The 27927-nt window shown below is 47.3% G+C and overlaps 1 long non-coding RNA gene across 1 annotated transcript; it reads right to left on the bottom strand.

Annotated features, from left to right (window-relative positions):
* Positions 1-328: 328 nt before the first annotated feature.
* On the bottom strand, positions 329-27717 carry LOC149456884 (uncharacterized). The gene is made up of 2 exons (XR_016313792.1): positions 27458-27717; positions 329-4278 (listed from the first exon to the last, which is right to left on the bottom strand). It is a non-coding gene; the product is annotated as an uncharacterized LOC149456884 (long non-coding RNA).
* Between the last annotated feature and the right edge of the window lie 210 nt (positions 27718-27927).

Below are 27927 nucleotides of genomic sequence, written 5' to 3'. Positions count from 1 at the left end.
TAACGGCAGACAGGAAAATGTAGTAAGAATGTCCATTCCAAGATATGTTTTGAAACAGTTATATTGGCCATTACTCAACTTTAAAATTCATTATTTTTCTTTACAGACAGTTTTTGGTTCTGCCAGCACTCTCTATGCAATGTATGTGTTTTGCCCTTAAAGGGGAAACATAGTGTTCTTAGTGTAGCACTACCCCCTTAGGAGTTGATGGATTATTGTCGAGCTCCCTGTTGCTCTGGGCCCCTCTCTGAAAGCCCAACCCCTGATGACACCACAGTACACTCTTAACCGAATTAGATTACCTCCAGGAAATGAACTCACAGACTGATTAGAGTAAACTGGTAAGAGGTTTATAGCAGATTTAAATATAGCTTGGTTACACAACATAAACAAAATTAGCCTATGCAAAGTCAGTTGTTACTTGTGTTAACTTTAAACAAAGAAAAAGCAACACTTATCACAGAACCACAAATAGTGTTAACAGGCCTGCTTTTCAGAATCTAACCCAATACATTCAACCTAAGGTGGGTTTATAGTCCCCAGTGAGCAATGAGAACTATCAATCAGACAAGGCTAGCTCACTCTGGGCTCTCAGGACCTGATGGCAGGGATGTAGCCTGAAATAAAAGAGCTCTTTACCCCTAATGTAGCCAATGTCCACCTTAACTGCAATGAAGAGACTTCTGTGTGTTGGGGTCCAGTTGGTGCACAATGAGGAGAGGTGTGAACAGTGATTCTCTGAAGAACATTGCAATAAGGTGAAGGAGAAACAACATTCCCCTTGAAAGTGGCAATGAACTGTCCCTTTAAGTGCATAGGTCACTAGTAATTAGATGTGAAGAAGAAAGAATGTTGGGCTGCCAGAAGTAGTTGTTGATATAGGGTAGCTCCACTCTGGACTGTAAGACTATTGGCACAATAGGAAGAGGTCTCTTTAAACAGGGTAAATTGATGATTGTAACACGGCTGGGGTTCAGCCTGCAGGATGGCTGTCCTGCTATCAGTGGTGGTGTCAAGGCTGTGTTAAGTGTAGTTAAGCAACAGTGGCTGAAGGCACTAGGCTGCAACCTATAGTGACTGTGTACGATGCCCACATCCCTGTGGGAGATATAGCAACTATGGAGCAAGTGTCAGTGTTCCTTTCCCTAGGCAAGGCTTGGCACTCTCTCACTCGAAGACTGGCATCTGGTGAATCCTTGCAGTCTTTCTCTCTTTCCAGATGGGACCCACTCAAACTCTCCGGTCTCACTTGCAACACTATGTTGGGTTACCTGCTGACAGATCAGCTCTCTGGATCAAGCAGCAGGGTCAGCGATCAGCAGATTCTTTATGCCTCCATTCTCTCTTTTTCTGCGACCTGGTCCGGCTCTCCAGCGATCAACACAATCCTCTCTCTTGATCTCTCCCCTCTCATAAATATGCCTCCGCCCACACGCCAGCTCCTCTGGGAAATGTAGTTTCTAATTACACTGCTCCTCAGTAAAGTCCTGCGATTCAGCATACAAGTTCCATAGAACTGCTGTTCTGCAAGACACTGGCATCAACATCCTGCATCAAACATTTATAGCAGGGTGTTACATTAGTGTTTTAATATTTCTGTGAAAAGGAACTTAAACCTCTATGGTGCTTTGCTGTTAAATTTACTCATGCAGTGGGTTCAACCCAGCTTGTTTGGCTAGGTGAGAAAGGAATAAATACAAATAGTTATCTTAATCATTGTTTCTTCAGCAGCCGGTGCTCCTAGGATGTGGACAGGCCTCTGTCATTCTTGCATATGTAGCATTGGCTGGTTGCCCCTTTAAGCTGCACAACCCGGGCATCATAATTTTCACAGCTACTTTGCAGCTTGTGTCCCTGACCATTGGATTGACAGACCTATGGGAGGGAGCAAGAGAAAGAAAAAAGCTGATGGCAGCATTGGCAGCCCAGAATTTAGATCCACCCCCAGTGTACAGAGGAAGAAGGAAGGGTGAAACGTTAAACAGGACAGTGCAGGGGGTAACTCAGGAGAACCAGGGTGCTCAGAAAGTTGAAGAACAGGCATTGCTGTGCAGAGAGGGAGTGTAAATCACCAGAGACATGGGCCAAGAAGGAGAGAGCCTGCAGAGACAGGAGCAAGAAAACTTGTCCTCGACAGTCTACCAGAACAGGGTAGTAAAAATAAATGCAGACTACTATGCATGAAAGGACCTGACTGGGTTTACAGTATTACACAGAAGGTGAAAGTGCAGCCTGCCCCTCAACCACCCTCATCCAGCCATGACAGTGTGTCCTTCTTCTCATCTACCTTCAGTCAACCGGTAGAAGCTGCCAACGGAATACAGATTGCATCCAAGAATGACAGCTGCTGGACATCAGATTGATGAATCCATCCTTGTATGTGTTTAACTTTGCCTGCACTTACTAGGACACTACTGCTGCAGGTGAAGTTTTATTTAAAACTGGGAACACACCATGATGTTATTGTCTATTACTGGGACACTTTTAGAAGATACCCTCCTACCTCTGTGAATTACAGATACCTTAATTTTAATAAATGGGCTGCCTTAACACGACGTTCATTAGCGCACATGTTAACCGCACTGAAAAGGACTTGAGGGGTGTAAAAAAAGCCCAAAACCCTGATGGTAATCCAAATGCAAACATTAGCCAGAAATAGGAAACATTTTTCCCTTAAAGCCAGTTTAACCTAGTTTGGAGAATTCACCTGATCAGCTCAAATGAATAAAGTTCATTTCTGGTAAAATGTTTTTAGCTTTATCAAGTCTCTCTTAAGGTACTTGTTTTAGTTTTTTGTTTTTCTTTACCTAGGCAGCAAAAAGTCCTTTTTTTGCCCTGTGACATCCTCACATGTGCAGCAAAGATCTTTAGTCCTCTGGAGCCAGGAGGAGGGATCCAAGAAGGTGCCCTGTTCCTTCAGATTTCAGGACTCCCCATTAGACTATGCTGCCAGAGACTCCTTCACGGGATGCAGCCTTATACAGTGACAATATTGCAAAAATGATTTGCAGGCCCAGCTGTGTTGCTACTCTCCTGGAGGAAAACTCAATGACTGGTAATATCAATAGTTTTTTTTTTTTTTTTAAATAAACAACATTTAGTAAGTGTAAATTTGCACTTATATGCATAATTTCAAGGAATATATGGAAGATTTTAAATTGTGTCAAAACGTGTGAAAGCCCTGGATCGTCAACTGGCTGTATTGGCAAAACCAAACAGTCCTTTAAAGCGATTCTAAAGGTTCATTTGTTTTTTGCAAAATAACAAACATGTCTATACTTACCCGTGGTGTGCAGTGGTTTTGCACAGAGAAGCCTGGATCCTCCTGTTCTCAGGTCCCCCGCAGGCTCTCCTGGCCCATCTCCTGTTGGGTGCCCCCACAGCAAGCAGCTTACAATGGGGGCACCCGCTGCTTCATGTGTCCATTTACAGACGGAGCCGTGGCTTTGTCCCACCCCCTCTCTTTCCTCATTGGCTGATTGGTTGTGATTGACAGCAGTGGGGGCCAATGGTTCACGCTTGCTCTTTCAGACAATGAGGAGGCAGATACCCAGGACAGCTAAGGCTGTCATTCACATTACTGGATCGTGATGGGGCTCAGGTAAGTATTGAGGGTTTTGGGGGCACTGCTGCACACAGAAGGTTTTTTACCTTCATGCATAGAATACATGAAGGTAAAAAACCTTCAGCCTTTACAACCACTTTAATTTAAAAAAGCTCAGGCAAAAAAAAATACCATATATTACAAATATCCCAGTGATAGGGTTTATAACACAGGCATCAGCTGCTGTATTTAAAACACCAAAACTTAGTGTACAAAAATGTATACATTACCATGTATACAATAGCCATTATATATCATACAGCATATAATAAGTGAAAGTGATTAAATATTATACAGAGTCATACAGGTGTCAAGAGCTGCTTTTTAACTGGGCATCTAGCTCTGCGACCACATTGGAGGAGTCAGCGGCTCACAATGGCAACGTCCATATTAACTCCATGGCATGCAAGCTCCCTTTTGATGCCCCCACTGGTCTTCTTTGGTCTTATGAAGCTAATTCTTCTGATTGGACCATCATCCCTTTGCGTGGTCTTTCTTATTCTTTCACAATGTTCTTTCCGAGAAGTGTCCACAGACCCTGTCTCTTGATACAATTTCGCAATCCTTGATTTCCCCACACCAACTCAATTTGCTATCTCCCAAACAGTTATTTCAATATTTTCTCTCAAAGCAATTCTTTTTGATTGTTTTTGGGGAGTGATATCCATCTACATCTGAATAAAAAAAAAAAAATAATAATGAATATAGTGAAGCAACATCATATACATCCTCACTGTGACAAATATCAATTCAGTCTGAAGTAAAAGAGTAAAAAAAAAGGGGAGCACCTTCCCAAACAAGTTTAAACATGCAGAAATCAATCTGCAGCAAGTTTAAATAAAAAGTACAGCAAACAAAAAACAACAAACAAAATCAGCCTGGCAATGGTCGGCTCACCACCAGTCACATTTGTCTCTTAACAGGGTTTTTGAAACTTTCTATCTGCCTCAGGGGTCTCCACAGTTGAGCCACAAGCTATTCCACACTGCTCATTCCACCTCCACAAAGACGTGTTCTGTTCAACCCCACCTAACAGGCAGGTGCTAGATGTTTCATGTTCCTCTTCTGGACTGCTCTGCAGATGGGCTAACCCCTTCAGAACCAAAGTACAGAGCATCAGGGCAATCTGGGCATCCTCTATAGTGGCTATAGCCATATGTTAGTAAAGTAGGACCCTCTCACTTAGCAGTTAATCTGAAAAGGGACATGGTAAGGCTTTTATCACTTTTTCAAAACAGAAAAAAATATTGCTCTTCAAAATTCTTGCACTATATATAGCTCACCTTTACCCTAGGTTCACACCTAAGCATTTTCCACAGCATTTTGCAGAAACGCAGTACAGTCCATTTAACATGATTTCCTATGGGACATGTTCACATCTCCGCGATTTCTTCCGATGTGTTTTTTTGGAAAGGGTCAGGGATGCAAAGAGTTACATTTATGGTTATATAGACTTCAATGGAAACACTGCAGAAAAGCATGTAGTGCGTTTTTGCCTCGTTTTTGCATTTAAATCTGCCTAGCAACAAGAAAAAAAAATGAAAAAAAAAACGCAAAACGCATCAAAAACACAGCCTGCATAGGTGTGAATCTAAGGTTATGGGATTGTATTTTTTTTCTATAAAACTGGAGTTTCACTAATAGAAAGAAGGATTTCAGATGTTTGCACACAGAGTCTAATTTAATGCCGTGATAAGGAAGGTGAAATGAAGCACAGCTATGTTTGAGTTTGTGAGTAGAAAGTTAGAAAGTTAATTTTTTTTTGCTTGGAATTCTTCTGTACATGATTGGAAGTCAGAGCAGCCCACAGGTGCAGGTTAGTTTAGTAGACCCAGTTTCCCTTCCCCTTGCCAGGCCCCTAGAGCAGATAAAGTATTTTTTAGGCCATTTTTCAATAGATATATGGAATATTGGTTTGTACATTTGCCCGAAATGTTTCATTAATACATTTAAACTCCAGCCCTTTCTCAACACAGTTTTCAGAAATGCAGGCAAGAGGGCAAGCACATGAGTTTGTACAATGTCTCAAGCCCTGATGTCTTGTTTAGACAAGAGGTGCAAGTGCTATATGTATAGAGCACTCCACAGTTCTAATTGTGCATCTTGGGCTGAAATACTTACAGTGTGTTATTTCCTTTATAATGTTTGACAACAGCAAAAGTTATGTCTTGATCAGCTAATTTGTCACTTGTGTCCAATTACAGCAGCCGGTAATAGGCATGCATAATGGTAGTAATGTCTTGCGGCTTTGACGTTCATTATATTTACACAGAATAAAGGACTGATCCCAGGAACAGATTACTCTGTAAACAAATTGCATCATATTCCTAATTAAGTGTTTTTATTTGTTCCTTTTATGCATGGTAAAGCTACAAGTAAAACACATTGTTTATTTCCCTGCTAAATCTTCTGTGGCTAAGGTTACAGGGAAATACATTTTTTTTTGTAGTTAGTATATCTCTCAGTAAAGATCTATATTCTGTAGATGCCTCTTTCATGGATATGTACAGGAGGAATCTTTTGCATACAGCCAACGTGTCCCAACATATTAAACCCTGGGAGATGGGATAGAGTGGGGTGTTCCCAGTTTGAGTGAAGTTCTAAATGTTAGGGGAAATCCTGGGAGTGACTCTCTTTCATCAGTGGATGAATTGTACCATCTCAGCCATATAGGGCTTTCAGAAGTGGGTCTTCCTAGAGAGCCTGGGACAACCATGTGACTGTTGGATGGTTTAGAGGTGGACAGAGGCGTGGAGAGATCAGAGAGAAAAAAAAAAGAAAATGTACACCATGCCAATGTTCTATTGGTGATATTTGATTCAAGCTGGAGGCAATGAAAACATTTGGACTTGTTTACCCTACAATATGCCCAGCAGATACTGTATAAATACTATTTTTTTCCTTTATTCTTGTATATTCACTTTGGACGTATAGTTTTTCAGCTGAACTACTGAGTCTGTGAACTCTTAAGTTAAAAATCCTACATTTTGGCCCATATATTTAGGTGCTTCAGTAAATGCACCACATAGTATTAACAAGTGATTCATGTAGAGCATGGTGACAATTACCAATGAGAGCACACATGGCACAAACATCTTCAAATGGCAATGTGCACGATATAGAGAAAATTAACCAAGGACGTCAGTTTTCTTGTGAAAAGGGCAAAAATGACTCATCAAATTCAGTTCATTATTCAGGGCTGGCTGAAAACCTCTTTGAAAAAAAAAATAAAATTGACGAGATTTGCTATTTAACTGTGCTAAAAATACTGCGTGGCATCATAACAGAAATCAAGAGTATATTCTAAATTTGAGATGTAAAGAAGATCATAGAACTTCACAGTCACAAAGATAACTTGTCAGCTCCATAATGGTTGTATATAATAGATTATTCTGCCACCTGTTCCAGACGCTCACTGAGAGGCACAATTATGTCTAGATTCAGAATCTTACGTGAAAGGAATGCACTTTACTGATCAGCATGTACTGCAGAAATAGGGTTACCTTTTTCCTAAAGGATCTGTCCACTTAAAACATTTTTTTTAGTTTGGTTGCAGTCACTCCACTGAAGACAAGCAAGGAGAACTTCACCCATGCAGCCTATGTCTTCCTGGAAATTTTATTCTGAATTGCAAGCAGGCAGATAAATGCACAGATGAGATAAAAATAGTCGAGGAGCTGTTTTAACTGCTACAGGATTTGCATTTTACATGGTGAAGTGGTCCAAAAGGAAACGTACCAGTCAACTTTCAAGCAGTAGAATATCAGCAAGCTTCCACGCCAGCCCAAACAGAAAGCCCACACTCCTCTGTGTGCGATCACTGCCCTAATGGAGAATTACTATACTTCTTTATTAGGCTGGCTCCAAATATATAAGTATTACTAATCGATATTGGGCTACTGATGCCAAAGGGGTTATAGCTTCTTACCCATTAACCCCTGTCACCATAAAATTTGGATGCCACCTGTAAATCAGGTGTTGGGAGCCTGAATATGAGTCAGTGACTCAGAGAGTACAGAGGTTGAGGGCAACCAGCAGGGGCGGACTGACAACTCATGGGGTCCCCGGGCAATAGGGGATCATGGGGCCCCTGTGTCCTTGCCCAAACTCAAAAAAGCCTATGAAAAAGGTACCAGGGGCATCTCATGGGGCCCCCTACTGAGTTTCCAAATGGTCCGTCCGCCCCTGGCAACCAGGTAACTAGCATTTTTACAAGTAGGTCAGTACTAAGGAAGAGGGATTTGCCTGAGCTTAATTTATGAATACATGTGCGCAAGTGTGTGTGTGTGTGTGTGTGTGTGTGTGTGTGTGTGTGTGTCATTGAATCCTGTCTGAAATCTTCATAACATGAACTGCACAGTGAATTTCCCTGAAATTTGCAGGGGAAGAGATGGTGAATCTTGATACTAAATCATTTCAAGGCTAAGAGGCAACTTATTTTCAAGAAAGTGTATGGAAAGCTGGACATTGCCATAGGGAATATGCAAATAATACATTTTTTCCCTTTTATATAAGTGATCACATCTCTGTTCTCAGCTTCATAAGGATCTTATAGAGCAGGGATTGGGGGGAGGGAATGGGACACTGGTCTTAGTGAATGGCTATGCAAGGGGGCATGTCAGCAGAAGTCAGATATCATTTGAGGAGAGCAGGCTGTGTTCTTAGCACAGTTAGAAAACTGACCATGCTGTGCTCTCATGCCTAATGTGGTCAGTTTTTAATAGGAAAGTAGAGGGAGTGGTAGGTGCAACAGGCATTTCACACAAAGAAACCAATACAAAGAGAACAAGATACTTTTTCATACAAGTATAGGGTACAAAAAGCACATATTGGGAATATAAGATGTTGGGTTTACATATTCTTTAAGCTATATTTGGTGCTAAGGAACAGTACAGACAGGGGCAGTGACACTGAGTTCTGCTATTAGATGTGTAAATTATTATTTTTTTACTTTTTAGATTCAGCTTGGCCTAACGTAATAACAAATGCTATTTTATTTTGTATTAAAACAAAAAAGATGTTATACTTACCATCTCTATGCAAAGGTATTGGCTCACAGAGATCACTCACCTCCTCTTCTGGAATCCCCCGCTAGCACTCTGCGCTCCTTCTTCCAAATGTGGGTGCCCTCCCGACCCAGGCTGTCTGTGTCCGTAGACACACACACAGCCCGGCTGGGCTCCTCCTGATAGGATTTGACTGACATCAACAGGAGTCTGTGGCTACCACTGCTGTCAGAGTCTCCTGTGAGACTAGGATGAAGGAGTACCAGTCAGCAGGACAGCACTGGATGGATGAGCGGTGCTAGGTAAGTATTTGAAGTGGAAATAAAGACCCTCTGTAAAAAATTGCGAGCAGGTAGGCATTTATTGCAGAAGAGACATGCACTGTCTCTTCTGTAATAAAATGCCTCTACCTTCTTGCTTGCTGTCTGCTCCGGAACTGTAAACCAAATGATTAATGTGGTGGTGATCAGGGATACTGATTGGTGACAGTTTGTGAAAAAAATAAAAAAAGTTTTCATTCATTTTAACATTTTATTTTTTTTTTAGAATTGTTTTTCATATACTTTCATCATAGTGATGCTGTACTACTCTGGAGGGAGGGGTGGTTGTGATCAAGGATTATTTCTTTTTTTTTTGCATTGATTATCACTGTAACTGCAATCATTTGAACTGTCATTAATGGATTTTATTCATAACAGCTGTGCTTACTATAGTAATGTTGTGATTGTCCCATGACTATCACATGGTACAGGGTGCTGTGATTGGCCAAGGTACAATGTGATAATGGTAGGCCAATCAAAGCATCAGTACAGGAATGACAGCTGTTATGAATGAAATGTATTCATAACAGCTTTGTTGACATAGCGATCACATGACCCTCAACTGCTCAGTGCGGTCAGGTACTGGAAAACATAATCAGCTGTGTCCTGTGGACACAGTGGTTACAGGAGTGGAGTGCCAATGCGTGTGTGCTTAGTACTGTGGGCGGCTGGCAAGGGGTTAAAAATATTGTAAGTGCACAAAAACACTTTAGATTATAACCCTACCATTCCTATATCTCCAATTATTTTCAAATCATTTCATTTTTCAATCATTCATAAATACTTGTTACCATTAAGTCCTCATGCACATGGGACGTTTTGATAATGCTGGCAACGTTTTTAGTTAGCAAATATGCCCTGTGAAAAAACATATGCAGCCTGTTATAATTGTAGTTTATGTAGACAGGGCCAAGCTGTAACAGGCCGTAGGTTATCAGCAGCATTAACCTATAACAAAGGATAAAAAAAGTTAAACATTCTTACCCCTCATCCAATTTTCTAAGATACACAGCATTTTGGTACCTACAGAACATTCCATAAGCATTTACATCTATTTTAACAGACATGCCAGTGACTGCAAGCCCTACACAAATCTCCTCCTATGCATTTTCTAAGCAGCAGTCCCCATGCTTTTTTTCTGTAACAGCTAAAGCACATTCTCAATATGGCTACTGTGACCTAACCCTTTAATCGTGACGGGGATGACTTATGTATAAGCCTCTTATTGGCAATCTAAGCCAGCTGACCTAAGCTCAACGGCTAGACAGTGCATTGTGGTTACTGTGGCACATTATTATGCAGTGTCTGCACACCTGAAACATGCAGATTTCACTGTGAACCCATAGAAGCAGTAAATACAAATCCCATCCGCAGCAATGGCATCTTCAATGTTTCTCTTGGTAAAGTCTTCCTTGTATGGGCCTATTGGACTGTAAAGAAAACTCCAATTATTTCCCAAAGATTCTTTAAAGTGAATTTGTCATTTTACACATCCAGGGCAACTAAAAAGGTCATATTTATAGCCCACTACCTCTGCTACTAGTAATTACCTTCTCTGTTCTAACCTGCAGCCCTGTTCATAAATCACAGATTTTAAAGTCCTGTATAGATTCTGTGATGGAGCTTACACATGGCTAAGGACCTCCTCCCTGCCCCCACATGACAGTGTTCGGGCTTGGGGGTTAGCCATTCAAATGTCATATCAATGTCAGATCATAGTGGTAAAAGGAAGGTCACATGCTGTCCCATAACCAAAAGTATTCCAAATGTTTCCAAAGGCTTTGGATGGTGATTGAGGCATTTGGGAGAACAGAGGAGATAAAAAGATTAAGGGTTCATGTACACGGGATGTTTGGAAAACACTTCTGAGCGATGGAAACTGACTGCTGGAAAACATAGGTTAAAAAACGTCTGTTTAGCCGCATTTGCATACCGCGTTTAGAAGCGTTTTTTAAAGATAACATCAGGAGACCTTCCAAAATGCACTGAAAAACAGTACAAAATTAACTATTTCAGACATTCTGAGAGAAATAGAGAGAGCAGAAGCAGAAAGAGCAGTATGTGTTGAGATTACCTGTCTTTTCTGGTTGTATTCACTATGGATCGCATCATGAGCATAATGCAGCACGTTCTACCATTTATTCCTTCACGCAAAACCTGGAACTGACTGCGCTGGTGTACTAGGTCCATTTGAGTACCTGGAAAATGCTTTGCATGCATTTCTGATGATGAAAAAAGGCTCTGGACAGCATCTGGATATAGAACAGTTAAAAAACGCTTCTAAACGCAAACGCTTAAAAATGCTGTTAGCCACGTTTACAAGCGTTTGGTGTTTAAAATGCTGATAAAATCTACTCCTGAACGCAAGTTTGCTGCGTAAAAAAAAAAAACGACTGTAAACTCAACTGCTTGTAAATGACTGTAAACGACATAGTGTGCATGGAGACATAGGAAAACATTAGGGTGAGTTCAGGGGATGCTGAAAAAAACGCAGAAAAGATCCTGAACGTGAGTTTATCAGCTGCAGTGTTCAGGAGCACTTAGGCTGCAATGAAAAGCAGTTGATTTGCTCTGAATGGGTGCAGTTTAGTGTTAACTGCTTGCCTTGTCAATTCAACTGACATTCGTGGCCTTTGCCACACTAGCCAGTCACAGAATTTCAGGTTTTACTCAAACTGGTATTATTAGTAGATTTTCAATATTGTTTGTTAGTTCCTTTTAATTGCCCTAAATATGCCCTTTAGTATATTGCTGGGTCCTAACACCAGATGTATTGGCTCAATTGCAGTATCTACTACAATTTAGTTTGCATGGTAATTAGAGATGAGCGAAGAAATGAAAAATTCGATTCGACTGATTCGGCGAATTCGTGGACAATATTCGATTCGAGTCGAATAAATTCGCTGTGAATTTAACTTAAAAAAGGGTGTTTCTAGGCTTCAGAGAGACTTAATATTAGTGCAGAACACTGTACCTTTAATTTAAATGCCCTTGGAGTCTGCTGGGGAAGAGAAATAATACTGTCAGTCAGTATGACATGCAGATGAGTGCCGTCGATCTTAGAATCACCGCACACTTCACTCATTTGGGCAGTCACGGGGCCAAAACCAGAGTGTGGAGCCACAGTGTGGCGGTGGAGGCAGCAGCAATGGGAGGCCATACAGCACCCTATGACAAAAATGGAAACCACCAGCAGTGTGAGGAGACCTGAAAGTGGCACATGGCAGAGTGTGGCGATAGAGACAGCAGCAATGGGAGGCCGTACAGGGACCCATGACACACTCTGGACCTGGCAGCAGCATGAGGAGGCGGTACAGGGGCCCATGACAGATTACGGGCCTGGCAGCAGCATGAGGAGTCGGTACAGGGGCCCATGGCAGATTACGGGCCTGGCAGCAGCAATGGGAGGCCGTACAGGGACCCATGACACACTCTGGACCTGGCAGCAGCATGGGGAGGCGGTACAGGGGCCCATGACAGATTACGGGCCTGGCAGCAGCATGAGGAGTCGGTACGGGGGCCCATGACACACTCTGGACCTGGCAGCAGCATGAGGAGGCGGTACAGGGGCGCATGACAGATTACGAGCCTGGCAGCAGCAACTTGGACAGGAGGACGTTCAGCTTCTGCACCGTCGGGTGCGTGCTCGCAAACTGTTGTCTCTTGGAAACGGATTCCAAGAAAGACTGCTGACGGAATCCGTGAAGAGGAGTAGCAGGAGAAGGAGCATCTGAACGAGCGGAATATGCCAACAAGCGACAACAGTGGCCCATGACAGATTACGGGCCTGGCAGCAGCATGAGGAGTCGGTACGGGGGCCCATGGCAGATTACGGGCCTGGCAGCAGCTATGGGAGGCCCGTAATCTGCCAGCACCCTATGACAAAAAATGGAACCCACCAGCAGTGTGAGGAGACCTGAAAGTGGCACATGGCAGAGTGTGGCGATGGAGACAGCAGCAATGGGAGGCCGTACAGGGACCCATGAGAGACTCTGGACCTGGCAGCAGCATGAGGAGGCGGTATAGGGGCCCATGGCAGATTAGGGGCCTGGCAGCAGCTATGGGAGGCCCGTAATCTGCCAGCACCCTATGACAAAAAATGGAACACACCAGCAGTGTGAGGAGACCTGAAAGTGGCACATGGCAGAGTGTGGCGATGGAGGCAGCAGCAATGGGAGGCCGTACAGGGACCCATGAGAGACTCTGGACTTGGCAGCAGCATGAGGAGGCGGTATAGGGGCCCATGGCAGATTAGGGGCCTGGCAGCAGCTATGGGAGGCCCGTAATCTGCCAGCACCCTATGACAAAAAATGGAACACACCAGCAGTGTGAGGAGACCTGAAAGTGGCACATGTTTGGGGCATGATTCATGGCGGATTTAGTCAGTTGTGTCAGGAACTGGTGGTTTGAAATCCAGACTAATCCACGCCTGATTCATTTTCACAAACGTGAGTCTCTCCACACTTTGGGTGGACAGTCGTGTCCTCCGCGGAGTTGCAATACCTCCTGCCGCACTAAACACGCGCTCCGATGCCACGCTACTGGCCGGGCATGACAGCCTTTCAAGGGCAAATTCAGCTAGTTGGGGCCAAAGGTCAAGTTTCGTTGCCCAGTAGTCAAGGGGATTGTCTACCTCGGTTGGCAGGGTGCTGTCCAAGTAGGCCTAAGCCTGTTGTTTGAGGTCCTGCTCCAGGTCCACCTGATGCTGCTGCTGCTGCTGCGGCTGGTTAGTAGTTTCCTCACTGCGCTGGTGAAGAAAGCTACTCATCATCGACTGCAGACTGAGGCAGCCGCTGCTGGTGGAGCTGCCACTGCTCCTACCACCCCACCCCTCCCCTGCTGCCATGGCAGCGGAACACGAGCGCACAGGGCCCACAGTGTCTGAGGATGGACGTTGGCGCAGACAGGCAGAGACCAGCTGACTACATAGGTGTTTTTTATAGTACGTTATTTTGGCCTCCCTCTCAGCAGGTGTGAAAAAGGCCACCATTTTTGAACGGTAGCGAGGGTCCAACAAGGTGGACAGCCAAAAGTCATCCCTCTGTCTGATGGTTATTATTCGGCTGTCGCTACGCAAGCAAGCGAGCATGCTATGGGCCATTTGTGCCAAGGAATGCGAGGGACTCCCTGCCTCCATCTCCACAGCATACTGCCACGGTGCGTCTGGGTCCTCTGTCTCCTCTTCCTCCTCCTCTACCAGATGCTCCTGCTCCTCCACTCCTGTCCGCTGAGTGGAAAAACCACCCATTTCACTCAATAATTCCTGAGCACCAATGTCCTCCTCTACCTCCTCCTCTTCTTCCAGTCCTGCCCCCACAGGGGCCATGTGGCGTTGAGATCTGTGCGCCACGTCTACCGCACCCTGACCAGCCATTGTTAACAGCATTTGTTCCAGGACGTGCAACAGAGGAATGACGTCGTTCATCCCATAGTCCTGCCGACTCACGAATAGCGTGGCCTCCTCAAAGGGCCTGAGCAAGCGCAGGTGTCACGCATGAGCTGCCAATGGCTGACATCTAAGTTACACAGGGAGTACCTTTATCTGCTTTTAACATCAGGAAATCTGTGATGGCCTTTTGCTGTTCGTAAAGGCGGTCTAACATATGTAGGGTTGAATTCCACGTTGTTGCAACGTCACAGCATGAGGAGTCGGTATAGGGGCCCATGGCAGATTAGGGGCCTGGCAGCAGTTATGGGAGGCCCATAATCTGCCAGCACCCTATGACAAAAAATGGAACACACCAGCAGTGTGAGGAGACCTGAAAGTGGCACATGGCAGAGTGTGGCGATGGAGACAGCAGCAATGGGAGGCCGTACAGGGACCCATGAGAGACTCTGGACCTGGCAGCAGCATGAGGAGGCGGTATATAGGGGCCTACGGCAGATTAGGGGCCTGGCAGCAGCTATAGGAGGCCCGTAATCTGCCAGCACCCTATGTCAAAAAATTCAACACACCAGCAGTGTGTGAGGAGACCTGAAAGTGGCACATGGCAGAGTGTGGCGATGGAGACAGCAGCAATGGGAGGCCGTACAGGGACCCATGACAGACTCTGGACTTGGCAGCAGCATGAGGAGGCGGTATATAGGGGCTTATGGCAGATTAGGGGCCTGGCAGCAGCTATAGGAGGCCCGTAATCTGCCAGCACCCTATGTCAAAAAATTCAACACACCAGCAGTGTGAGGAGACCTGAAAGTGGCACATGGCAGAGTGTGGCGATGGAGACAGCAGCAATGGGAGGCCGTACAGGGACCCATGACAGACTCTGAACTTGGCAGCAGCATGAGGAGGCGGTATATAGGGGCCCATGGCAGATTAGGGGCCTGGCAGCAGCTATAGGAGGCCCGTAATCTGCCAGCACCCTATGTCAAAAAATTTAACACACCAGCAGTGTGAAGAGACCTGAAAGTGGCACATGGCAGCAGAGTGTGGCGATGGAGACAGCAGCAATGGGAGGCCGTACAGGGACCCATGAGAGACTCTAGACTTGGCAGCAGCATGAGGAGGCGGTATATAGGGGCCCATGGCAGATTAGGGGCCTGGCAGCAGCTATGTGAGGCCCGTAATCTGCCTGCACCCTATGTCAAAAAATTAAACACACCAGCAGTGTGAAGAGACCTGAAAGTGGCACATGGCATGAGAGACTCTGGACCTGGCAGCAGCAGGAGGAGGCGGTATAGGGGCCCATGGCTGATTAGGGGCCTGGCAGCAGCTATGTGAGGCCCGTTATCTTGCAGCACCCTATGTCAAAAAATTTAACACACCAGCAGTGTGAAGAGACCTGAAAGTGGCACATGGCAGCAGAGTGTGGCGATGGAGACAGCAGCAATGGGAGGCCGTACAGGGACCCATGAGAGACTCTAGACTTGGCAGCAGCATGAGGAGGCGGTATATAGGGGCCCATGGCAGATTAGGGGCCTGGCAGCAGCTATGTGAGGCCCGTAATCTGCCTGCACCCTATGTCAAAAAATTTAACACACCAGCAGTGTGAAGAGACCTGAAAGTGGCACATGGCAGCAGAGTGTGGCGATGGAGACAGCAGCAATGGGAGGCCGTACAGGGACCCATGAGAGACTCTAGACTTGGCAGCAGCATGAGGAGGCGGTATATAGGGGCCCATGGCAGATTAGGGGCCTGGCAGCAGCTATGTGAGGCCCGTAATCTGCCTGCACCCTATGTCAAAAAATTTAACACACCAGCAGTGTGAAGAGACCTGAAAGTGGCACATGGCAGCAGAGTGTGGCGATGGAGACAGCAGCAATGGGAGGCCGTACAGGGACCCATGAGAGACTCTAGACTTGGCAGCAGCATGAGGAGGCGGTATATAGGGGCCCATGGCAGATTAGGGGCCTGGCAGCAGCTATGTGAGGCCCGTAATCTGCCTGCACCCTATGTCAAAAAATTTAACACACCAGCAGTGTGAAGAGACCTGAAAGTGGCACATGGCAGCAGAGTGTGGCGATGGAGACAGCAGCAATGGGAGGCCGTACAGGGACCCATGAGAGACTCTAGACTTGGCAGCAGCATGAGGAGGCGGTATATAGGGGCCCATGGCAGATTAGGGGCCTGGCAGCAGCTATGTGAGGCCCGTAATCTGCCTGCACCCTATGTCAAAAAATTTAACACACCAGCAGTGTGAAGAGACCTGAAAGTGGCACATGGCAGCAGAGTGTGGCGATGGAGACAGCAGCAATGGGAGGCCGTACAGGGACCCATGAGAGACTCTAGACTTGGCAGCAGCATGAGGAGGCGGTATATAGGGGCCCATGGCAGATTAGGGGCCTGGCAGCAGCTATGTGAGGCCCGTAATCTGCCTGCACCCTATGTCAAAAAATTTAACACACCAGCAGTGTGAAGAGACCTGAAAGTGGCACATGGCAGCAGAGTGTGGCGATGGAGACAGCAGCAATGGGAGGCCGTACAGGGACCATGACAGACTCTGGACTTGGCAGCAGCATGAGGAGGCGGTATATAGGGGCCCATGGCAGATTAGGGGCCTGGCAGCAGCTATGTGAGGCCCGTAATCTGCCTGCACCCTATGTCAAAAAATTCAACACACCAGCAGTGTGAGGAGACCTGAAAGTGGCACATGGCAGAGTGTGGCGATGGAGACAGCAGCAATGGGAGGCCGTACAGGGACCCATGACAGACTCTGAACTTGGCAGCAGCATGAGGAGGCGGTATATAGGGGCCCATGGCAGATTAGGGGCCTGGCAGCAGCTATAGGAGGCCCGTAATCTGCCAGCACCCTATGTCAAAAAATTTAACACACCAGCAGTGTGAAGAGACCTGAAAGTGGCACATGGCAGCAGAGTGTGGCGATGGAGACAGCAGCAATGGGAGGCCGTACAGGGACCCATGAGAGACTCTAGACTTGGCAGCAGCATGAGGAGGCGGTATATAGGGGCCCATGGCAGATTAGGGGCCTGGCAGCAGCTATGTGAGGCCCGTAATCTGCCTGCACCCTATGTCAAAAAATTTAACACACCAGCAGTGTGAAGAGACCTGAAAGTGGCACATGGCAGCAGAGTGTGGCGATGGAGACAGCAGCAATGGGAGGCCGTACAGGGACCATGACAGACTCTGGACTTGGCAGCAGCATGAGGAGGCGGTATATAGGGGCCCATGGCAGATTAGGGGCCTGGCAGCAGCTATGTGAGGCCCGTTATCTTGCAGCACCCTATGTCAAAAAATTTAACACACCAGCAGTGTGAAGAGACCTGAAAGTGGCACATGGCAGCAGAGTGTGGCGATGGAGACAGCAGCAATGGGAGGCCGTACAGGGACCCATGAGAGACTCTGGACCTGGCAGCAGCAGGAGGAGGTGGTATATAGGGGCCCATGGCAGATTAGGGGCCTGGCAGCAGCTATGTGAGGCCCGTAATCTGCCTGCACCCTATGTCAAAAAATTTAACACACCAGCAGTGTGAAGAGACCTGAAAGTGGCACATGGCAGCAGAGTGTGGCGATGGAGACAGCAGCAATGGGAGGCCGTACAGGGACCCATGAGAGACTCTGGACCTGGCAGCAGCAGGAGGAGGTGGTATATAGGGGCCCATGGCAGATTAGGGGCCTGGCAGCAGCTATGTGAGGCCCGTAATCTGCCTGCACCCTATGTCAAAAAATTTAACACACCAGCAGTGTGAAGAGACCTGAAAGTGGCACATGGCAGCAGAGTGTGGCGATGGAGACAGCAGCAATGGGAGGCCGTACAGGGACCATGACAGACTCTGGACTTGGCAGCAGCATGAGGAGGCGGTATATAGGGGCCCATGGCAGATTAGGGGCCTGGCAGCAGCTATGTGAGGCCCGTTATCTTGCAGCACCCTATGTCAAAAAATTTAACACACCAGCAGTGTGAAGAGACCTGAAAGTGGCACATGGCAGCAGAGTGTGGCGATGGAGACAGCAGCAATGGGAGGCCGTACAGGGACCATGACAGACTCTGGACTTGGCAGCAGCATGAGGAGGCGGTATATAGGGGCCCATGGCAGATTAGGGGCCTGGCAGCAGCTATGTGAGGCCCGTTATCTTGCAGCACCCTATGTCAAAAAATTTAACACACCAGCAGTGTGAAGAGACCTGAAAGTGGCACATGGCAGCAGAGTGTGGCGATGGAGACAGCAGCAATGGGAGGCCGTACAGGGACCCATGAGAGACTCTGGACCTGGCAGCAGCAGGAGGAGGCGGTATATAGGGGCCCATGGCAGATTAGGGGCCTGGCAGCAGCTATGTGAGGCCCGTAATCTGCCTGCACCCTATGTCAAAAAATTTAACACACCAGCAGTGTGAAGAGACCTGAAAGTGGCACATGGCAGCAGAGTGTGGCGATGGAGACAGCAGCAATGGGAGGCCGTACAGGGACCCATGACAGACTCTGAACTTGGCAGCAGCATGAGGAGGCGGTATATAGGGGCCCATGGCAGATTAGGGGCCTGGCAGCAGCTATGTGAGGCCCGTTATCTTGCAGCACCCTATGTCAAAAAATTTAACACACCAGCAGTGTGAAGAGACCTGAAAGTGGCACATGGCAGCAGAGTGTGGCGATGGAGACAGCAGCAATGGGAGGCCGTACAGGGACCATGACAGACTCTGGACTTGGCAGCAGCATGAGGAGGCGGTATATAGGGGCCCATGGCAGATTAGGGGCCTGGCAGCAGCTATGTGAGGCCCGTTATCTTGCAGCACCCTATGTCAAAAAATTTAACACACCAGCAGTGTGAAGAGACCTGAAAGTGGCACATGGCAGCAGAGTGTGGCGATGGAGACAGCAGCAATGGGAGGCCGTACAGGGACCCATGAGAGACTCTGGACCTGGCAGCAGCAGGAGGAGGCGGTATATAGGGGCCCATGGCAGATTAGGGGCCTGGCAGCAGCTATGTGAGGCCCGTAATCTGCCTGCACCCTATGTCAAAAAATTTAACACACCAGCAGTGTGAAGAGACCTGAAAGTGGCACATGGCAGCAGAGTGTGGCGATGGAGACAGCAGCAATGGGAGGCCGTACAGGGACCCATGACAGACTCTGAACTTGGCAGCAGCATGAGGAGGCGGTATATAGGGGCCCATGGCAGATTAGGGGCCTGGCAGCAGCTATAGGAGGCCCGTAATCTGCCAGCACCCTATGTCAAAAAATTTAACACACCAGCAGTGTGAAGAGACCTGAAAGTGGCACATGGCAGCAGAGTGTGGCGATGGAGACAGCAGCAATGGGAGGCCGTACAGGGACCATGACAGACTCTGGACTTGGCAGCAGCATGAGGAGGCGGTATATAGGGGCCCATGGCAGATTAGGGGCCTGGCAGCAGCTATGTGAGGCCCGTTATCTTGCAGCACCCTATGTCAAAAAATTTTACACACCAGCAGTGTGAAGAGACCTGAAAGTGGCACATGTTTGAGGCATGATTCATGGCGGATTTAGTCAGTTGTGTCAGGAACTGGTGGTTTGAAATCCAGACTAATCCACGCCTGATTCATTTTCACAAACGTCAGTCTCTCCACACTTTGGGTGGACAGTCGTGTCCTCCGCGGAGTTACAATACCTCCTGCCGCACTAAACACGCGCTCCGATGCCACGCTACTGGCCGGGCATGACAGCCTTTCAAGGGCAAATTCAGCTAGTTGGGGCCAAAGGTCAAGTTTCGTTGCCCAGTAGTCAAGGGGATTGTCTACCTCGGTTGGCAGGGTGCTGTCCAAGTAGGCCCAAGCCTGTTGTTTGAGCTCCTGCTCCAGGTCCACCTGATGCTGCTGCTGCTGCTGCGGCTGGTTAGTAGTTTCCTCACTGCGCTGGTGAAGAAAGCTACTCATCATCGACTGCAGACTGAGGCAGCCGCTGCTGGTGGAGCTGCCACTGCTCCTACCACCCCACCCCTCCCCTGCTGCCATGCCAGCGGAACGCGAGCGCACAGGGCCCACAGTGTCTGAGGATGGACGTTGGCGCACAAAGGCAGAGACCAACTGACTACATAGGTGGTTTTTATAGTACGTAATTTTGGCCTCCCTCTCAGCAGGTGTGAAAAAGGCCACCATTTTGGACCGGTAGCGAGGGTCCAACAAGGTGGACAGCCAAAAGTCATCCCTCTGTCTGATGGTTATTATTCGGCTGTCGCTACGCAAGCAACCGAGCATGCTATGGGCCATTTGTGCCAAGGAATGCGAGGGACTCCCTGCCTCCATCTCCACAGCATACTGCCACGGTGCGTCTGGGTCCTCTGTCTCCTCCTCCTCCTCCTCTACCAGATGCTCCTGCTCCTCCACTCCTGTCCGCTGAGTGGAAAAACCACCCATTTCACTCAATAATTCCTGAGCACAAATGTCCTCCTCTACCTCCTCCTCTTCTTCCTGTCCTGCCCCCACAGGGGTCATGTGGCGTTGAGATCTGTGCGCCACGTCTACCGCACCCTGACCAGCCATTGTTAACAGCATTTGTTCCAGGACGTGCAACAGAGGAATGACGTCGTTCATCCCATAGTCCTGCCGACTCACGAATAGCGTGGCCTCCTCAAAGGGCCTGAGCAAGCGGCAGGTGTCACGCATGAGCTGCCAATGGCTGACATCTAAGTTACACAGGGGAGTACCTTTATCCGCTTGTAACATCAGGAAATCGGTGATGGCCTTTCGCTGCTCGTAAAGGCGGTCTAACATGTGTAGGGTTGAATTCCACCTTGTTGCAACGTCGCAGATCAGGCGATGCTGTGGAATTCCGTTCTGCCGCTGCAGCTCAATGAGGGTGTTCTTTGCGGTGTAGGAATGGCTGAAATGCATGCACAGTTTACGTGACATTTTAAGGATGTCTTGCAGTGGGATGGTGGATTTTAGGAACCGCTTGACAACCAGATTGAACACGTGAGCCATGCATGGCGCATGGCACAACCTTCCTTGACGCAGAGCAGACACCATGTTCTTTCCGTTGTCAGTCAACATGGTTCCGATTTTTAGTTTGCGCGGAGACAGCCATCTGTCGATTTCTCTGTTCATTACACTCAGCAGTTCCTCCCCTGTGTGACTACGTTCGCCAAGGCATACCAGGTGCAGCACAGCGTGACACCGTTGCGCCCTGCACATGTGATATGCCGGTCGGGTAATGGGACTTGGCACGGGGGTGGCGGCTGAGGACACGGCGGAAAAAGAGGTGGTAGAGGCGGACATGCTTGCTGGACCAAGGACGTGCAAACGTGGAGGCAAAAGCGTCGTGACCTGTCCAAGTTGCTGGTGCGGCTGTGCCGGCACCACGTTCACCCAGTGGGCCGTAAATGACATGTACTGTCCCTGACCGTAGTTACAGCTCCACACGTCGGCGCTGCCGTGCACTTTGGCAGAGACCGACATGCTCAAAGACTGGCCCACCATCTCTTCTACATGTGAATGCAGGGCTGGCACTGCCTTTTGGGCAAAGAAATGACGGCTTGGCACTCTCCACCGCGGCGCGGCACAAGCCATCATTTCTCGGAAAGGTGCTGAGTCCACCAGTTGGAAAGGGAGGGACTGCAGCACCAGCAACTTGGACAGGAGGACGTTCAGCTTTTGCACCGTCGGGTGCGTGCTCGCAAACTGTTGTCTCTTGGATACGGATTCCAAGAAAGACTGTTGACGGAATCCGAGAAGAGGAGTAGCAGGAGAAGGAGCATCTGAACGAGCGGAAGATGCCAATGAGCGACAACTCCCCTCAGCAGAGGTGTTGGAGCCTTGACTGGCTGATAGAGGGCGATTGACGACGTCGGGTGACGGAGCAAGTAACGGAGCGGGTGATGGAGCGGGGGCTGGGGCAGGCAGAACCGCCGTATGTTTATCACGGTTTTCCCAGGCCACCGAATGGTGACGCTGCATATGCTGACGCAACGCTGTAGTCCCAACATGGGCCCCCTGGCCACGCTTGCATTTCTGGCCACATAGTCGACATACGGCTACGTTTACTTCCTCGGGCGGCTTGAGGAAAAATTGCCACACCACCGAGTAGGAAACTTTGCCCCCGCTACTCTTCACTGGCTGACTGCTACTTCCTCCGTGCGCACCGGCACCACTACTGGCCGTGGTGGTAGGCTGCAGTGGAGCTGGTGCTCTACTCCGTGGACGTTTGGCTCCACTGACACTGATGCGACCCTGCTGCTGTCTCCTGGGCAACCCACCGACTGTTTTGCTCGCTGCCAAGCTGCCACCCTCTTCTCCTGATGATGCGGAAGAAATTGCCTGATGACGACGAGGCTGCCAAGTGCGATCAACCTCCTCATCATCAAGTAGGGTCTCCGCCTCACTACTAGCCCCCTCGGCTGCGTCTGGGTCAGGAGACAGACCTGTCTCTAGACCGGCTACCGAGCCACTCTCCTCGCCAGTACTTGTTCGCTTGGCTGCTGAAAAGGCCGATGTCTCCCCCCGTTCCTGACCGCCCTCTGTTAGCTCTTCCTCACTGTACAGTGGGGCTGAGCCCACAGCATGCGATACTTCGCTTGGTGAGGGAACAGCAAAGGACAGGGGCAGGTAGAGGACACGTGATTTCAGTGGGCTTGGTCCCGGGCCATGCCAACTAACGGTTGTGTCTGACGTACCCACCGACCGTTGGCTGTAGGTGTCAGAGGTGACCTGGGAAGAGGAAGACGACCGAGCCAACCAATCAATGACGGCAGGGTTGTCGGTGGAGACACGACCGCTGGATGACACCGGGAGCACTGGCCTCTGGCTGCGAATACTGCTGCCTCGACCCCTTCCTCTGCTGCCACGTCTGCTCGCTCCTAAAACATTGCCTCCTCTGCCACTCCTCTGCATGTTGTCTGACATACTATTTAATTCAACGATTAGGTGTCCCTGAGTAACAATTCTCTGGCACTCAGTAACAATTCTGTCTGTCCCTGAGTATGAATTCTGTGGCCCTGAGTAACAATTGTGTGTCTGTGCAAGTAACAATTCTGTGTCTGTGCAAGTAACAATTTTGTGTCTGTGAGAGTAACAATTCTCTGGCACTCAGTAACAATTCTGTCTGTCCCTGAGTAACAATTCTCTGGCACTCAGTAACAATTCTGTCTGTCCCTGAGTAACAATTCTGTCTGTCCCTGAGTATGAATTCTGTGGCCCTGAGTAAGAATTCTCTGGCACTCAGTAACAATTCTGTCTGTCCCTGAGTATGAATTCTGTGGCCCTGAGTAACAATTGTGTGTCTGTGCAAGTAACAATTCTGTGTCTGTGCAAGTAACAATTTTGTGTCTGTGAGAGTAACAATTCTCTGGCACTCAGTAACAATTCTGTCTGTCCCTGAGTAACAATTCTCTGGCACTCAGTAACAATTCTGTCTGTCCCTGAGTATGAATTCTGTGGCCCTGAGTAACAATTCTGTCTCTGTGCGAGTAACAATTCTGTGTCTGTGCAAGTAACAATTTTGTGTCTGTGAGAGTAACAATTCTCTGGCACTCAGTAACAATTCTGTCTGTCCCTGAGTAACAATTCTCTGGCACTCAGTAACAATTCTGTCTGTCCCTGAGTAACAATTCTCTGGCACTCAGTAACAATTCTGTCTGTCCCTGAGTAACAATTCTCTGGCACTCAGTAACAATTGTGTGTCTGTGCAAGTAACAATTCTGTGTCTGTGCAAGTAACAATTTTGTGTCTGTGAGAGTAACAATTCTCTGGCACTCAGTAACAATTCTGTCTGTCCCTGAGTAACAATTCTCTGGCACTCAGTAACAATTCTGTCTGTCCCTGAGTATGAATTCTGTGGCCCTGAGTAACAATTCTGTCTCTGTGCGAGTAACAATTCTGTGTCTGTGCAAGTAACAATTTTGTGTCTGTGAGAGTAACAATTCTCTGGCACTCAGTAACAATTCTGTCTGTCCCTGAGTAACAATTCTCTGGCACTCAGTAACAATTCTGTCTGTCCCTGAGTAACAATTCTCTGGCACTCAGTAACAATTCTGTCTGTCCCTGAGTAACAATTCTCTGGCACTCAGTAACAATTGTGTGTCTGTGCAAGTAACAATTCTGTGTCTGTGCAAGTAACAATTTTGTGTCTGTGAGAGTAACAATTCTCTGGCACTCAGTAACAATTCTGTCTGTCCCTGAGTAACAATTCTCTGGCACTCAGTAACAATTCTGTCTGTCCCTGAGTATGAATTCTGTGGCCCTGAGTAACAATTCTGTCTCTGTGCGAGTAACAATTCTGTGTCTGTGCAAGTAACAATTTTGTGTCTGTGAGAGTAACAATTCTCTGGCACTCAGTAACAATTCTGTCTGTCCCTGAGTAACAATTCTCTGGCACTCAGTAACAATTCTGTCTGTCCCTGAGTAACAATTCTCTGGCACTCAGTAACAATTCTGTCTGTCCCTGAGTAACAATTCTCTGGCACTCAGTAACAATTGTGTGTCTGTGCAAGTAACAATTCTGTGTCTGTGCAAGTAACAATTTTGTGTCTGTGAGAGTAACAATTCTCTGGCACTCAGTAACAATTCTGTCTGTCCCTGAGTAACAATTCTCTGGCACTCAGTAACAATTCTGTCTGTCCCTGAGTATGAATTCTGTGGCCCTGAGTAACAATTCTGTCTCTGTGCGAGTAACAATTCTGTGTCTGTGCAAGTAACAATTTTGTGTCTGTGAGAGTAACAATTCTCTGGCACTCAGTAACAATTCTGTCTGTCCCTGAGTAACAATTCTATGGCACTCAGTAACAATTCTGTCTTCCCTGAGTAACAATTCTCTGGCACTCAGTAACAATTCTGTCTGTCCCTGAGTATGAATTCTGTGGCCCTGAGTAACAATTCTGTCTCTGTGCGAGTAACAATTCTGTGTCTGTGCAAGTAACAATTTTGTGTCTGTGAGAGTAACAATTCTCTGGCACTCAGTAACAATTCTGTCTGTCCCTGAGTAACAATTCTCTGGCACTCAGTAACAATTCTGTCTGTCCCTGAGTAACAATTCTCTGGCACTCAGTAACAATTGTGTGTCTGTGCAAGTAACAATTCTGTGTCTGTGCAAGTAACAATTTTGTGTCTGTGAGAGTAACAATTCTCTGGCACTCAGTAACAATTCTGTCTGTCCCTGAGTAACAATTCTCTGGCACTCAGTAACAATTCTGTCTGTCCCTGAGTATGAATTCTGTGGCCCTGAGTAACAATTGTGTGTCTGTGCAAGTAACAATTCTGTGTCTGTGCAAGTAACAATTTTGTGTCTGTGAGAGTAACAATTCTCTGGCACTCAGTAACAATTCTGTCTGTCCCTGAGTAACAATTCTCTGGCACTCAGTAACAATTCTGTCTGTCCCTGAGTAACAATTCTGTCTGTCCCTGAGTATGAATTCTGTGGACCTGAGTAAGAATTCTCTGGCACTCAGTAACAATTCTGTCTGTCCCTGAGTATGAATTCTGTGGCCCTGAGTAACAATTGTGTGTCTGTGCAAGTAACAATTCTGTGTCTGTGCAAGTAACAATTTTGTGTCTGTGAGAGTAACAATTCTCTGGCACTCAGTAACAATTCTGTCTGTCCCTGAGTAACAATTCTCTGGCACTCAGTAACAATTCTGTCTGTCCCTGAGTAACAATTCTCTGGCACTCAGTAACAATTCTGTCTGTCCCTGAGTAACAATTCTGTCTGTCCCTGAGAATGAATTCTGTGGCCCTGAGTAAGAATTCTCTGGCACTCAGTAACAATTCTGTCTGTCCCTGAGTAACAATTCTCTGGCACTCAGTAACAATTCTGTCTGTCCCTGAGTAAAAATTCTGTGGCCCTAATAACGTTTCTGTGGCCCTAAGTAACAATTCTCTGGCACTGAGTAACAATTCTGTCTGTCCCTGAGTATGAATTCTGTGGCCCTAACTAGCGTTTCTTTGTCCCTAAAGAACGATTCTGTGGCCCTCATTAACAAGTCTGTGTCCCTGAGTAATGGTTCTCTGTCCCTAAGTAACTTCTCTCTGTCCCCAAGTATTGTTTCTGTGGCCCTAACTCTGTCCCTGTCCCTAGTACAGAGCGGTCTGCCTCTGTTCAATGACTGCAGGCAAATGAAGATTTCCAAAATGGCCGCTATATATACCTCGACCATTACACAGTGCTGGCTGGCTGGCTGCTGATTGGCTGATGCGATCACATGTCGTTGAGGAATGCATTATGGGGCAGCGCGCCTTGTCTGCGCGCCTTCCCCGACATCCCCGCTCCGTCGCCGCACATGTCAGCCGCCATTTTCGGAAAAATTTCGATTCGCGCGTCCGAATTAGGCTGTTTTTCGGATTCGGCACGAATCGAAATTTTTCCGAAATTCGACTCGAATTCCACTTCGGATACTTCGATTCGCTCATCTCTAATGGTAATATCACCATGCATTTATACAGTGCCCCTGCCTTAACGTGAATTGGCCTTGGTGCTGCAGCAAAATAGTGAGCAGGGGCAGACTGACCATTTGGAAACTCATGCACTGCCTAAGCGCCCAGGGTCAGTAGAGGGCCCCATGAGATGCCCCTGGTACCTTTTTCATAGGCTTTTTTGAGTTTGGGCAAGGAAACAGGGACCCCATGATCCCCTATTGCCCGGGGGCCCCATGAGTTGTCAGTCCGCCCCTAATAGTGAGCCTACTGGCCCCCAAAATGTGGACCAAGTACTGGCTGCATTTCTGTACCATTATTTCCCAAGAGTATGGTAGTGGGGCCATGTCCCAGAAACCACCTTTTCATATGTTTGGATGACACACTTGAATTATTTCTCGGGCTTTCACTTGAAAAGAAAAGCCTTTATTCTTACACCAGGGAAATTTCTGTCATTGAATGTCTGTGTACCGTGGATGTATGGCCATGGGGGCTCAGCACGAATATTCAACAGTGAATATACCAGTTTGTAGTTATATTGGAGCTGGAAGAGATGAGTTCATTTACTCTAGACTCTGATTATTTCACTAGACTCCCAGACTTAAGTAGATTTATATTCCCAAGGATACAATTCACAGAGCTGTTACCATTATGAGAATCTGTTGTTTGCATTCTCGTCTCTAGAATGGCATCCTGTTAGTAGCCGTCCAGTCATTGTAATAGAAAGCACAGACAGAAGGAAAAAGACGTGTTCTTACTTGCAATTATGATGAGGGATGTGACTCTGGTGGTGAGGAAATGCTCTTCTCGGCACTAATCTGTGCTGTTTACCGTGTTCCATTCCAGTCTTGCTTTCTCTACTAATGCGCTAGCCATGAGTTCCCCCGATAACAAGATGCTTGGAAATAATTCCCTTGTTTATACAGATATCAATGTTCCTGGATGAAATACAAGGACAGATTTTTCCCTACGTCCTCCTTTCATATAATGTTCTGAATGCTGCTTGACAATGTAGTGAACAATGTGGCAGGTGGGTGTGGAGGAGGAAGAGAAAACAGTTTGGAAGGGGGTGTTAAAGTATGGAATATCCACATGCAAATTGATAAAGAAGGCCTACTTGCCTAGCCTAATAAAACAAACTAACACTTTAATTCCTAGAATAATCAGAAGAAAAGGGATTCTGATACTGTTAATGGGTTATTACACCCAAAACTGGCTATGCAGTATT

This window comes from Staurois parvus, unplaced genomic scaffold (assembly GCF_062004578.1).
Source record: "Staurois parvus isolate SC_StPar_1 unplaced genomic scaffold, SC_StPar_1.0 ptg000346l, whole genome shotgun sequence".
In the NCBI taxonomy this organism is placed as follows: domain Eukaryota; kingdom Metazoa; phylum Chordata; class Amphibia; order Anura; family Ranidae; genus Staurois; species Staurois parvus.
This window is presented reverse-complemented; position numbering and strand designations above follow the sequence as displayed.